At 44.4% G+C, this 13,604-nt stretch overlaps 1 pseudogene; it reads right to left on the bottom strand.

Moving 5' to 3' along the window:
• Positions 1-8,344: 8,344 nt before the first annotated feature.
• LOC106749087 lies at positions 8,345-9,979 on the bottom strand (annotated as a pseudogene).
• Positions 9,980-13,604: the final 3,625 nt, after the last annotated feature.

The raw sequence follows: 13,604 nt of genomic DNA, 5'->3' as shown, positions 1-13,604 counted from the left end.
CGAACCCTTGTAAAACTGTGAAATTCGGCCGGTTATTCTCGCATAGGCATCTCTATTTCGCCCGGCACTAAAAGGGTTAATCAAACTGTGCCCCTTCCGACTACCACTTGTTTTGATCGATGGCACACGCACTTGCTGAGGAACACTTTAACTCTTATAAAAGCGTCGAGAAAAGGGTTTCTGACTGAATAGCATTTAGAGATGAGTCGTTCTTTCGCCGTGGGATCCGCTTATTGATAGAAAGATGGGAAAAGTCATATCTAACGAAGGCCATTACTTCTATTGCTATATTTTTTCAGTTGTTTCTTAAATAAAAGCATAATTTTGCAAAAAAGGCGGATTTCAAGTTATAGACTGTCACCGCAATTCGCGTCCGCGTCAGTTGCGAGACTTCTTCGCTCCCGCATTCGTACAGCAGCGGACCCACCTTAGCTAACTCAGTATTATTATTATTCTTTATTGCTCTAAAAGCGAGTCAAATCCCTCGCCATTCCTCGTGATAGAGCGTCGTGGCTCCCACACGTTCTTTCTCGATTTCGCGGACCCGTCGGAGAGGAGCCGAGAGAGGTAATCATTTAGAGACCGGTATAACAGTTAAATAACAATACTTTAATTCAGATTGACTATAAGGTAGATAATTACTTAATCATACAGATACTCGACGATACGGTGTGACATTGACATACTCGTTATTTAGCCTGCGTCTTTCAATTACAGGCAACTAAATTCCATACCACGGGAGATTCCGTAACGCGATCAAAAGAGAGCGATCTCTCGCCTGAGATGTTCCGCGAGAGGATTTCTGTGGCGGATCTGAGCCGCTCGATGGCAGCTACAATACGCGCGTCGTATTAACGAAAAAGCTCTCATGTCTGGCGTCGTTACGCGAATCTCGCCGGGTTTTCCGTTGGGCTCCAGGTTTTTACCGACAACTGGTTACTGCTTCCGGCTGACCACTTACAGTCCGATCTAGCTCTTCGCGAGAAGCAGTTTCCACGAACAACCATATGAGCTCCTGACATGGCTCAATATACAATATTCAATGCAATCCCGACAATAATTCTACGACGACTGTGCGATCGGCGAAAGGAAAAGGCGACCGAGTCTCGTGCCCAAGTCTCCGGGGTCTTTACGCTCGGGACGCTCCTGAGCATGGCCCTTGTCGCCTAGTGACGTGGACCCTAAATCTCGTAAGTCCGAGTGATCCTACCTTCCGGGCGCAACGGATCTCCAACGAGTTCGACTTTCCGGTACTCCGATCGCGCTTATGTCATCGGGAAGCGACGGCAACCGACTCGGGATACTCTCGCAACTCTACTTCCTTTACCCGCGGCTGTACAAAGTTCTCGCTTATCCACTCGCCACCGTCAGCTCGCTTCTCCTCCCCGTGATATCGTCCATCAGCTACGGCAGCTTTGCTCGTTCGCTCGCTCGCTCGGACGTCTCGCTAACTCGCCGTTGGGCCGCACAGTGACGAGCAGGGCTCGTCACGTAGCGCAAGAGGCAGCCGCCGCAAGGATCTGTCACGCCGCTGGGTGCGGCCTCCAATTGGTCCTGCCAGCTAGATTACGCGTATCAAGGGTGCACGCGGGGATCTCGCGTACGATGTTGTTATTCCGACGCTTGTTTATCCGTGTTCTTTTCCGGGACGGAATTCGGCAACTATTAGGTTCGCAGTAGTTCATCAGAGCGCGCTTTCCGCCGGATCCTCCCCTGCCTGCTCTGCGATCGGGTCACGGGACCTTGCGCCTTTTTTTTTTAATTCTCAGAAGGGAAATGTTGGTTCTCAGCATCTCCCACGTGCCAACCCCACTTCCTCGTAGTGTGAGTAGGAAACGCTGGAGGAGGTCGCAACAATCACTCCTGGCGGCTGACGGGGCTCTAGCTTGGATTTACGTTACCTTCCTCCCGTGTGGTGGTGGGGAAGGCTCAGCGGGTCCCTCGTGGGACAAACTGCCAGCGGCTTGGTGCCGAGGCGCAGAAGGCACGCCAGTGGCTCGAGCGGTATGAAATCCGCTAAGATAGCAAGCTGGTGTGTTGGAGCCTTGGGGTTGCTGGCGGATTCTCCTACCTCCCTCCCTTTCCCTTTCAACCTTTTCTTAATAAACATAACATTACCGCGAACAGAAAATCTGTTCTCACGCGATATTCTCCAACCTTTACACCTTCCAGACTTCCTGTGAATCTCACTGTAAAACCGCGAACAGATAATCTGTTCCCACGCGGTTAAAAACCAAATCTCGCCATTCCTTCCACCCCCATAAACAATACCACGAAGAGGAAATCTGTTCCCACGCGGTACTCACAAAATTACCACTCCCACCCTTCCTGAGAGGCCCACTGTATTACCGCGAACGCATAAGTAGATCTTAAGCGGTACAACGTCAAAGATGCCTCTTCCTCTACATCGGGAAAATCACCGCGATACCGCGGACAGTTGATTTGTCCTAAAGCCCTAATATTCCCTTTCCTGTCGCAGCCTGTATCCCAACCGCCCTCTTCCTCGCAAACCTGGCGCTGCAGGGAAGCCGGGCAGAGGCTGCATTATACAGACCTACCGGGCCCTGCGCTTCTATGGCTCTGCCCCAGCGGCGACGGTACCTGAAGTATTAACATATTCTTCTTTTTCACGTTCCCTAGTTTGTTACGGTAGCGGAACGGGTGACGACGAAACAATGAGGCGCCGAAGAACGACCAGCGTCTCGAGCGGTATGAAACCCGCAGTGACAGTCGCTAAGCTCTCTGGAGCTGAGGTGGCGCCACCCGACCGCATCACACACACCCCCACTCCTCTCCACACTTCCTCTCCGCAAACCACTCCCACACCCCATCCGAACACTACCGCGAACACGCAATTGGTTTAAATGCGGTAAAAGCCTCACTCACCCAAACACTCCAACCACCCAAACCTTATCATCGGGACAGTTCACTTTCGCCCTCCTCCTGCGCACTGCGGTGCAAGGGAGGCGCGCGGGAGCTGCCCTTAAATTAAAACTACCGGGCCCTGCGTCTCTGTGGCTTTGTCCGCAGCGACGACGGAACCGGACTTCTCCCTTTTATTTCCAGCGCGGGCTCGCCTGTCTTTACAGTCCTAATACCAAAGTGGAAGTATTGTGCCGAGGGTATGAATGGCTGCGAGGACGGAAAAGATGCGCAGTCGTTAACGATACGACCTCGGGGTACCTGCCGATCCCCCGGGTTCTCTAGGCTTGGCAACGTAAGACGGCTCTGCGTTGCTCGACCTCCATTCCAACCCCCAAATTCTTCTTTATGGGTAAATTAAAAATTCTAAATGATGTGTTAAGAAGGAGTATCCGCCTGGTTGAACGCTTCCGACCAGACAAGGCCGCAACTTTGGAAGCGGTGAAATCCTATGATGCTTTGTCACGTGCACGCTAGGTCGCGCGCTTGGTTGAGGCCCCCGCTTCCAGAAGGGCGCCTCGACCAACCGTGCCCGCGCACATCCGCGGCTCAGAGCAATTCGGTGCACGGTCCCAGGTTCTCTTCGTGCTGTCAGTGATAGCTTAGAGAGATGTGATAGGCTGCTCACACCGGCAATCCTCGAATAGGTGAAGCAAATCAGGATAGGCTCTGACAATAATTCCGCGATAAACGTAGATGCCGCGATCATGACCTCGTCCCAAACCCCAGTAGGGGTAGTCGATTCTTCCGTGCCTCTGGTGCCGGCCAGGAGCACTTCACTGCCCGCGTTGCTTAGATCCACGGGCATTAAGGTGCTGCAGCTGAACATGAGGCGTTCGGACGTGGTGACAGGGGAGGTTCGTCAACTTATTGTCCAAAAGCGACTGGATATCCTGCTCTGGCAGTAGTTGCACGTCCGGAAGCAGGGCAGAAGGTACGCCTTCGTCGGGCTATGGACTGGAATGAGAGTGGCTGTTGTGTGCGCGCAACCTCCTTGGGCCGCAGTAGTCGCTTGTAACCCCGAATTCCAGATAATGTTTGTCTCGCAGCTCAGCACGAATGTGCATGTGCGGAAGTACGAGCACCCGGCTTCTCCTTCTACGTCGCATCGTGCTATTTTCAATACAGCGGCGAGATAGAGGAGCAGCTCAGGCACCTCGAAATGGTGCTTCGTTCACTGAGGTGGCAGAGGGTGTTAGTGGGAATGGATGCCAATGCGCGATCCCCTCTCTGGGGTGACTGTAAATTGGACGATAGGGGAGCGATGCTCCAGGACTTTATCCGGGCCCGCGGATACAAAGTCCTTAATGTTGTCGGACAGCCGCCCACGTACAGGACGTCATTGGGATCGTCGCACAACGACGTGACCCTGTCGTCCCCATCTATGAGCCAGTTCGTCGGCGAATGGAAAGTACGTTACGACTGGACAACCAGTGACCACAACTCCCTGGATATTAGACTGAGAGTACCAAAAGTCAGAGGCAGGGAGCAGCGAACTACGAAAGTTCTGTTCGACACCAATCGGGCCGACTGAAAGAAGTTCGCTGACAGCCTCGTCGATCTGTCCGTATCGAGATTTGAGGTCCTCGATTTGACGTCTGCGGAGGACGTGGTGAAGTTCGCGGATGCTCTTGCGGGCTCCCTTATGGACGCCTGTAAGAAGGCAATGCCAAGGAAAAGGCAATATGGAAAGTCCAACACGTGGTGGACGAAAAATCTGACGATAAAAAAGAAAATCGTCTATAGGGACGGACGGGCATACCAGCAGGAAAGTGTTGAGCCTACCCGCTTCGCCGAACTGCGTGTCTACCGCTCTTCTTTGCGGGAGTACACCAGGGCGGTGAGGAAGGCGAAACTCGAGAGCTGGCGAAAATTTGTCACTTAACAAGGCAACTCGAAGGGGATTTCTTTATAAACATGAGGCCGATAAGCTCCGGGTTGACAAAGTGCTGAGCACTCTCCGTGGCGTAAACTCCTCGGCCGTCACCCTAGAGGAGACCACTGCTTGCCTGCTCGACGTGAACGTGCCAGATGACCGGGAGAATGAGGACACGCCGCAGCAGCGCGAAGTCAGAGATAGCGCACACCACGTGCCTAACACTGCCGATGACCCTCTCTTCACGGGTGCAGAAATCGCAGCAGTAGTCAGATCTCTGACAACCAACAAGGCGCCAGAACTGGATCTCTTTGAGATCTCGGTACTGAAAACCGCCTACAGGGCAATTCCCGGTCTGTTCATTAGGCTTTTCAACAGGTGCCTTCTGTGTGGCGTCTTCCCCTCGATCTGGAAAGAGGGCTCGCTCAGAGTCTTCCTGAAGGGTAAGGGAAAGGACGTGAAGGACCCCAAATCCTACAGGCCGATCTAACTCCTCTCCGTAATAAGGAAACTCTTCGAGAAGCTTCTTCTGAAGCGACTCAACCGGACGTCACTCTCTGCGCGGAAGATCTCCGATCGGCAGTTCGGCTTCACACCCGGAAGGTCGACGGAGGACGCTGTCCTGGAGCTGCAACGGATGATCTCTGCCTCTGAACAGAGATACGTCATTGCGCTGCTCTTCGACATCTTGGGAGCGTTTGACAAAGCGTGGTGGCCCTTCGTATTATCATGATTTAGGGATAGGAACTGCTCTCTTAACATCTTCAATGTGCTAGTTAACTACTTCCGGGATAGGAAAGTCTCTCTCTCTTTCGGGGATATAACGGTCTCGAAAAAGGCCACCAGAAGTTGCCCGCAGAGCTCGGTGTTAAGTCCAACTTGTTGGAACATCATGTTTGACGGCCCGTGTGGGATTGCTAGTCCCCATCGGGCGTCTCCCCTGGCGGCGCATTGGGGAATGCTCGATGGCTTGCCGAAGAGTACTGGGGAAATAAAATACTCGGGGTGGACCAAAACTAGCAAATCAATCATGAATTTGGGAAAATATGCAATGAAAACAAAACACGCATTCACTACCTCAGGTGGCATCCCAGCTATGATGGAAAATCCACCCTCCTCATAGGTCGACCCCAAGGATTCTGGGGGGAGGGGGGGACCAACCATTGCGTGGAAAAATTCCACAAGTCATGGAATCAAATAGACCTCGTTCTATTTCATTCAGCGGACATCCATCAAGCACTTATAACTATAATAACCAAAATAAAAATAAAAACTCTATGAAGGGCTTGAACAATAAAGAAACTGAACTAAAGCTTGACTCTCCCTCGAAAACAGTTACAGACAGGAAGAAAAGATCGCTTGCTAGTCCTGAGGAACTTAGCAAAAAACAACAAAAACAAGCCAAAATCAGTACCTATTGGCTTAGTAACCCTGTTATCACGTCTAACAGTTTCTCTCCACTTGAAAACGAAGAGGAACATGATGTTAATCAAGAAACCAAAGAAAAGCCAATTAAGTCTCCACCAATATTTGTGGACGGAGTCAAAAACATTCAGCCTCTCATACATTTGCTAAATGACCTAGCCGAAGAAAATGAGATTAAAATTCTCCGTAATGATCAGGTTAAAATTCAGCCAGGATCCTCTGAAACTTTTTCCAAAATTGTTAACCAGCTGGAGAACAAGCAAACCGAATTTTATACTTACAAGCCAAAAAGAGAAAGAAGTTTCAAGGTGGTTTTGAAAAATATACATCCCTCTGTGGATACTAATGACATTAAGGAGGCTCTATTGGACCTCGGACACGTAGCCACAAATATTTGAAACGTCAAGCAAAGAGGAACAAAAAAGCCACTACCTATGTTCATTGTTGAACTAAGATCAAACGATAATTACAAGCAAATTTATGAAGTGAAATATTTGTTACACTGTGGTATTTCCTCCGAACCTCCAAGACCTAAGCGCGAGATACCTCAATGTGCCAAATGTCAGCACTACGGCCATACGAAAGCCTATTGTCGACGCAGTCCCAAATGCATCAAATGTGCAGGTAATCACCTCTCAGCTGACTGCGCGCTCAAATTTAGATCAGACGATGTCAGATGTGTCCTCTGTAATGGGAACCATCCAGCTAACTATAAAGGATGTAGTGTATACAGAGAACTACAAAAAATCAAGTTTCCACCCGCTAGGAAAAAAATACTTCCAGCACCAGATAAGGCAAGCTTGAAACTTTCTTCCCCTGAAATAAACCAAACAACATATAACAAACCCATTTTTGCTCAAACTGCAAAAAATACTGACTTAACTTATCCTACAGATAAGATAAACGCTCCAAAGTCCGACGTACTTATTGATACTAGAAGTATGATGGTAATACTAAAACAAATCACGGAACAATTAAATACTCTAACAAATCTTTTTCACAACCTAATGTCTAGAATGTCAAATTCGACGCATTAAAAATATCCTTATGGAATGCTAACAGGCTGTCACAACATACTTTGGAAGTTAAGGCATTCATGACAACACACCAATTAGATATTCTTTTAATCTCAGAAACGCATTTCACAAAGAAAAACCATTTTAGTATGACAAATTTTAGTTTCTACCACACAACGCACCCTGATGGCACTGCTCATGGAGGTAGCACGATATTGATTTAAAAAAATATCAGGCATTATGTCATCTCACCTTATCAAACGGAAAAAGTAACAAACAACAAACAACTAACGTTATAGTTGAGGATTGGAAGGGAACAATACTGATTTCCGCTGTTTATAGCCCTCCTAAACATGCTATAAACAAAGATAATTATCTAAAATTTTTCTCTTCCCTTGGCTATAGATTCATAGCTGGAGGAGATTAAAATGCGAAACACTCTCATTGGGGCTCTAGAATAATAAACCTCAAGGGCAGACAGTTATTACAGGCAATTGAAATCCTGAGACTTGGCGTCGCCTCATCGGGCAATCCTACTTATTGGCCTTCAGACATTAGAAAGATCCCAGACTTAATCGATTTTTGCATAACTAAAGGTCTTTCCAACGAATTAATCGAATGTAGACCCTATTTTGATCTCTCATCATACTCCCCTGTTCTCATATTACTGAGCAGGGAAATTATGCTGACCTCTAAACCTTGTAGACTGCATAACAAACATACTGACTGGGACTGCTTCCGGAGATTCTTGACTTCCTCACTAGACACAAACTGTTCGTTAACACTTTCACAACCGCATGTTAGCGCAGTGAAACGTCGCCAGTGGCCGGCAATATTTTGGAAGAAAAAACTTTACGTAAATTCATGAAACAATTAACATTATTATTATAAATCAATAATCAACATTATTATACAACAATATTTTCCCTTTGTGTGATAATTATTGAAACCTACAAATATAAAACAAAATTCATAACAACATAATAAAATTAACTGCTTTTTATTGAATAACTCCATTTAACTAAATTCCGCATTTATTTAATATTTCTCTTTTTGATGAAAGGTAGCAAAACAGTTCCCCAAGTGTAATGCAACTTTGCAAGTTTTACATGAATCTTGTGGTTCTTCTCTGACGATGTGAATAGCATACGTGACATCTTCTTCTTTTACGTTTGTTAGTTGGACTAATTGGAATCAATTGGTGGTGTTTTAAATTTCCAGAAAGTCTGTGAAGTGGATCCTGATGATGATGAGTCGATGTTGTAGGATTTGTAAAATTCCCTTCGATGTCTCTGTCTTGTATCCAATATCTTGCTACACGCAGCAGGAAGTCACGAAATGCCCGAGTTTTACCACAACTTCCGTTCATATGTTTATATACTTTAAACGCATTGAACAAACCGCAGTTAAAAAGATACAATGAAACCTTTTTAGACCACTTTAGAGTCTTTCTGAATATATAGTAATAACTTAGATATTGATCAGCTCGATCCACTCCTTTCATATGCTGATTATAATCAAAAATACATCGGGGTTTTTGAATCGCCCGGCCAGTTTTTCTGCAAATCTTTCCAGTGTCCACAAATTCGGCATTGTGAATTGTAGATATCATTCGGACAACTCTGTTTTTTAAGGTTTGCCACAACTGCAAAAGAATTTCTCCTTGTCGCTTAAACAAAGATTCCGATCTTTTCAATTTCGCATTTTTTAAAGAATCTGGTAGTCCTCGGTCACGCCTTATTGTTCCACACACTCGGATTTATTTCAGAAGTAGTTCTTTTGCGAGGGCAACACTATTGTACAGATTGTCCATATACAGATGGTGCCATTTTCCAAAGGAACGTCTCAATAATTCCATTATCGTGGTGTTTAAACTTTGCCCAACGCCACAATAAAGTTTAAAACTGGAAATATATCCAGTACCAGAATCACAAAGCATTCGAATAAGGATACCATATTTGGTAATTTTGGATGGATTATAAGTTTTAAAGTTAAGCCTCCCGCGCCACGGTATCATACCTTCGTCAATACAAATGTTTTGCGAAAGATTGAAATTTTCTTCAAATTTTTTGCAGAAATATTCGATTAGATATTGTACCTTGAAGAGTCGGTTACCATTGGTAGGCGTGTTAGCATTGTTTGCAAAATGAATATATGTCAATATTTGCCTGAATCTATTGCGGCTCATTGTCTTGGAAAATATTGGAGTCTCTATCAGTGGATTTGTAGACCAGTAATCCTCCATTTTTGGTTTTTTTACAAGTCCCATTATAATTATTAATCCAAACCACTTTTTCAGCTCTGCCACCGTTATATCGAACCATTTGGCACTTTTTTTTTGCTCTTTATACTTTCCACAATTCTGTGCGTGGTATCTGTTTGTTTCTGTGGCAATAAATTCAAATAAATCGTTTCCAATAAACATATCTATGAATTCATCAACCATACTTGTATTTGTTGGAAACACAATAGGACCCGGAGTGCCCCTAAAAGCTTCATTATTATTCGTAGTTTTATCCAATTCTGTCCAGTCTAAATGCATTTCTTCGTCGATTTCGTCAGAAGAACTCGGTAACGGCAGGACCCGTCGTTTTCTTCGCACTCCAGTAATAATGTCTGAATTGACAGATTCTGCATCACTTCCTTCTTCACTTGTTTCTTCTAAATTACAATCAGCAGGAACATCAGAAAGCACATCAGCATAATAATCTTCTGAACTATTGTCTTCGTCGTAATCCATTACTATTAGGGGATATTTTCACAATGCTACTGAAATTATATATCGAATTACAATGTGACGTTCTGAAAACAAGCCTTCGTCCAGAAATCATTTTATCGTATTCGTGCTAAATTCTCAGAAACAACATACCTTGTTGCTTATCAATAAGCCAAATTGAAATTTATTTCGTAAAAAAGTATTCAGTCCTTAGCGATAATATTCAGACCCTCCAAAGCGCTTCGTGATAGATTCTTTAGTAGTCAAAAGGTTTTGCGTAATAAAATTTTGCATCATTTAAGCATCTGACGTGCTAAGAAAAGTTTTGCAAGTGGCTTGCCACTGGTACCACGTGGGAGTCACCGGCAAATAGCGACTGGCCTATCAATGATACCACGTGAGTGTCACCGGCAAATAACGACTGGCCTACCAATGACACCACATGAGTGTCACCGGCATACAACGACTGGCCTGCCCATGACACCACATTGGTGTCAGCGGTTGTGAAAGTGTTAAAAAGCGATAAGGATATCGAAAGCGCAGTTGAACATCTTAACAACTGTATCCAAAGGGCAGCCTGAGACTCCACCCCCACGGTCACCCACACTAAACCTATTTATTATTCTTTATCCTTATCCATCAGGGATAAAATAGCTGAAAAACGACGTACCAGGAAAGTTTGGCAGAAGACCAGATATTCTGAGGATAAAACCCGATTAAACCGTCTCTCAGCTGAATTAAAAAGACTTCTATATAACGACAGAAATGCAGAGATACAAAAATATTTAAAAAATCTAGACGCCACTGCCTCCTCTGACTACTCTCTGTGGAGAGCTACTGAAAAACTAAAACGCCCTGTTTTTCACCAGCCCTCTATACGCAAATCTAATGGATCATGAGCTGCTAGTGATGCTGAGGCATACGCTGACTATCTGGGGGAGTCTTTGCTCCAAATCCAGACGAAGGCTCCAAGGGACAGACTATACATGAATTCCTAAACAAATTAAACAAATTGCATCAACAAGATTCTATCAAAAAATTTTCGAAAAGCGAAATCCAAACAGAAGTGAAAAGACTAAAAAACCATAAAGCACCTGGTTATGACTTAATAACCGCTTAAATCCTAAAGCAGCTACCTGACAAAGCTATTACCTTCTTAACATCTCTGTATAATGCTATCAGATTAGCTTGTGTCCCATCCCAATGGAAGATAGCCTTGATCAAAATGATACCTAAACCGGGCAAACCAGCTGAGGACGTTAAGTCCTATCGCCCTATCAGTTTACTTCCTATCCTCTCTAAAGTGATGGAAATTCTCCTTCTAAAAAGACTTGAGCCTCAAATTGCTGAAAACGATCTCTTGCCGGACCACCAATTTGGCTTTAGGCACAAACATAGTACAATAGAACAAGTACATAGACTAGTAGAAAAAATCTACTCAGTATTCGAAGGCAAACAATATTGCTCTGCTGTCTTCTTAGATATAACCCAAGCTTTTGACCGTGTTTGGCATGAGGGGTTGCTGTACAAGGTCGGGACTTCTCTTCCAATTAGTTTCTATGAACTTATCAGATCGTACCTAAATAATAGACATTATCTGGTGAAACAGGGTGACGTTACAACTAGCCTTTATGAAATAAGGGCTGGAGTCCCTCAAGGCAGTGTGCTGGGCCCCACTTTGTACCTGCTATACACCTCTGACCTGTCGGTAGATGATGGGGTAGTCACCGTTACTTTTGCAGATGACACAGAGATTCTTGCGGTGAACTCGTGCCCGAACATGGCCTCCAAAAAGCTTCAAACCAGTCTTGATAAAATATCCTGTTGGCTTAAAGATTGGCGTATACTTGCAAACGAAACTAAATCTGTTCAAATTACCTTTACCACAAAAAAGGATACTTGCCTACCTGTTACTCTTCATGAAGTCCAAATACCCCAGGCAAACGAGGTCAAGTATCTAGGAATGTATATGGATAGACGCCTTATTTGGAGAAAGCATATATTTATGAAACGAAAAGCACTTGGACTGAAACTGCGCAGTCTTTACTGACTTATGAATGGTAATTCTCATCTCTCAGTGGATAATAAATTGCTCCTGTATAAATGCATTCTTAACCCTTTTCCTCCCACATAACACAAATTTTTTTTAAACTTTCAACCTTATATCTGTTAATGAAAAAATCATATGAAAATTTATCAAACATCATTTCTTATAGATTTTGACCTCCTCTTTCGAATGCCGTTGAGAAATTTTACCCAAATCGTAAGCCGGAAAAGTTATAGGCCGTTTTTCCAAAAAATTCACAAATTTTTCACGGTTTTTTTTTTTAATGTTTATTTTGCGCTGGAAAAAATTTGCACACGCCATCGCAATCACTATAAACGGTGTTATAGATGTCTGCTCTTTCAAACCCCGTTGGATTTTTTTCAAAATTCAAAATGGCGGACACAAAATGGCGTCCGAAAGGGAAAATTTTTTGTTTCAACTTTGCGAATTTTTTTCTCTGTTAAGGTGAAGGTTCTCTGTAAAAACTGTTAAGGTTCGTGAAAAATTCCTAAGAACAAAAATGTCTTAAAATTAGTCAAAGAATACCCTCAAATTTTTTCAGAACGGTTTTCCAACATTTTTTAAAATATTTATTTTTGCCTCTTCAGAACTAAAAATTATCTTTAAAAATTCTGAAAAAAATTTGAGAGTATTCTTCGATTGATTCTAAGACATTTTTGTCCTCAGAAAATTTTTCCAAACCCCATAGTTTATGAGAAATCGTTAAATATTCAATTTCGTAAACGTTTTGTAATTTTTTTCTTACTAAATTTTTTCAGTCGTTAGATTTTCAGTTTTATAAATACTATCGGAAACTCTTGTGCAGTTATACAGAGTTTGTCCGGAAAGTAATGCGTCGCATTTTTTTGTGACGCGAGTATACGTCCTGAGCGGTCGGACCGGTTGGAGAAGGTGGGGGAAACCTGTAGCTTTCTAGCGGTATGTCGCTCAATTGCCTTCATGCGCTTGGAGGAATAGGACGGCTTGTTCCGAGAACTTCTGCGTAGTGGTCGCGTCGAAGGTACCATGGAGAAAACGTTAAAGCAACACTATGTGATACAGTTTTATGTGAAGCTTAAGAAGACGCTGCTGGAAACATTTGAAATGCTTCAGGAAGCCTTCGGAGATGATTGCCTTTCCAGATCGCAGTCGAACAGATGGCACAAGATGTTTCGAGATGGTCGGGAGGAGGTCGCAGACAAGGTCCGCGCAGGACGCCCGTCAACATCGCGAACGGACGACAATGTGACTCGTGTGCGCAAACTACTGTTTTCAAACCGAAAAGAGCCCTTAAAGGGAAACATCTGGAGTCGGTGGACAATGTGCAAGCTATGTCGACGGCCGCCCTGAACAGCATCACAGTCGACGAGTTCCAGAAAGCGTATGACTCATGGAAATCGCGCTGGCAAAAATGTATAGATGCTGAAGGGGCTTACTTCGAAGAATTTTAAGTTGTTGTACCTGTGCGATTAATAAATAACGTTAAAAAAAATGCGACGCATTACTTTCCGGACAAACCCTGTATGCAGAAATTTGGGTGTTGAACATTTTTCATTATAATATTTGTGTTCTCGATACATCTTACTCATAAAAAAATTTATA

Source organism: Dinoponera quadriceps, unplaced genomic scaffold (assembly GCF_001313825.1).
Source record: "Dinoponera quadriceps isolate SergipeBrazil2010 unplaced genomic scaffold, ASM131382v1 scaffold3450, whole genome shotgun sequence".
NCBI lineage: Eukaryota > Metazoa > Arthropoda > Insecta > Hymenoptera > Formicidae > Dinoponera > Dinoponera quadriceps.
This window is presented reverse-complemented; position numbering and strand designations above follow the sequence as displayed.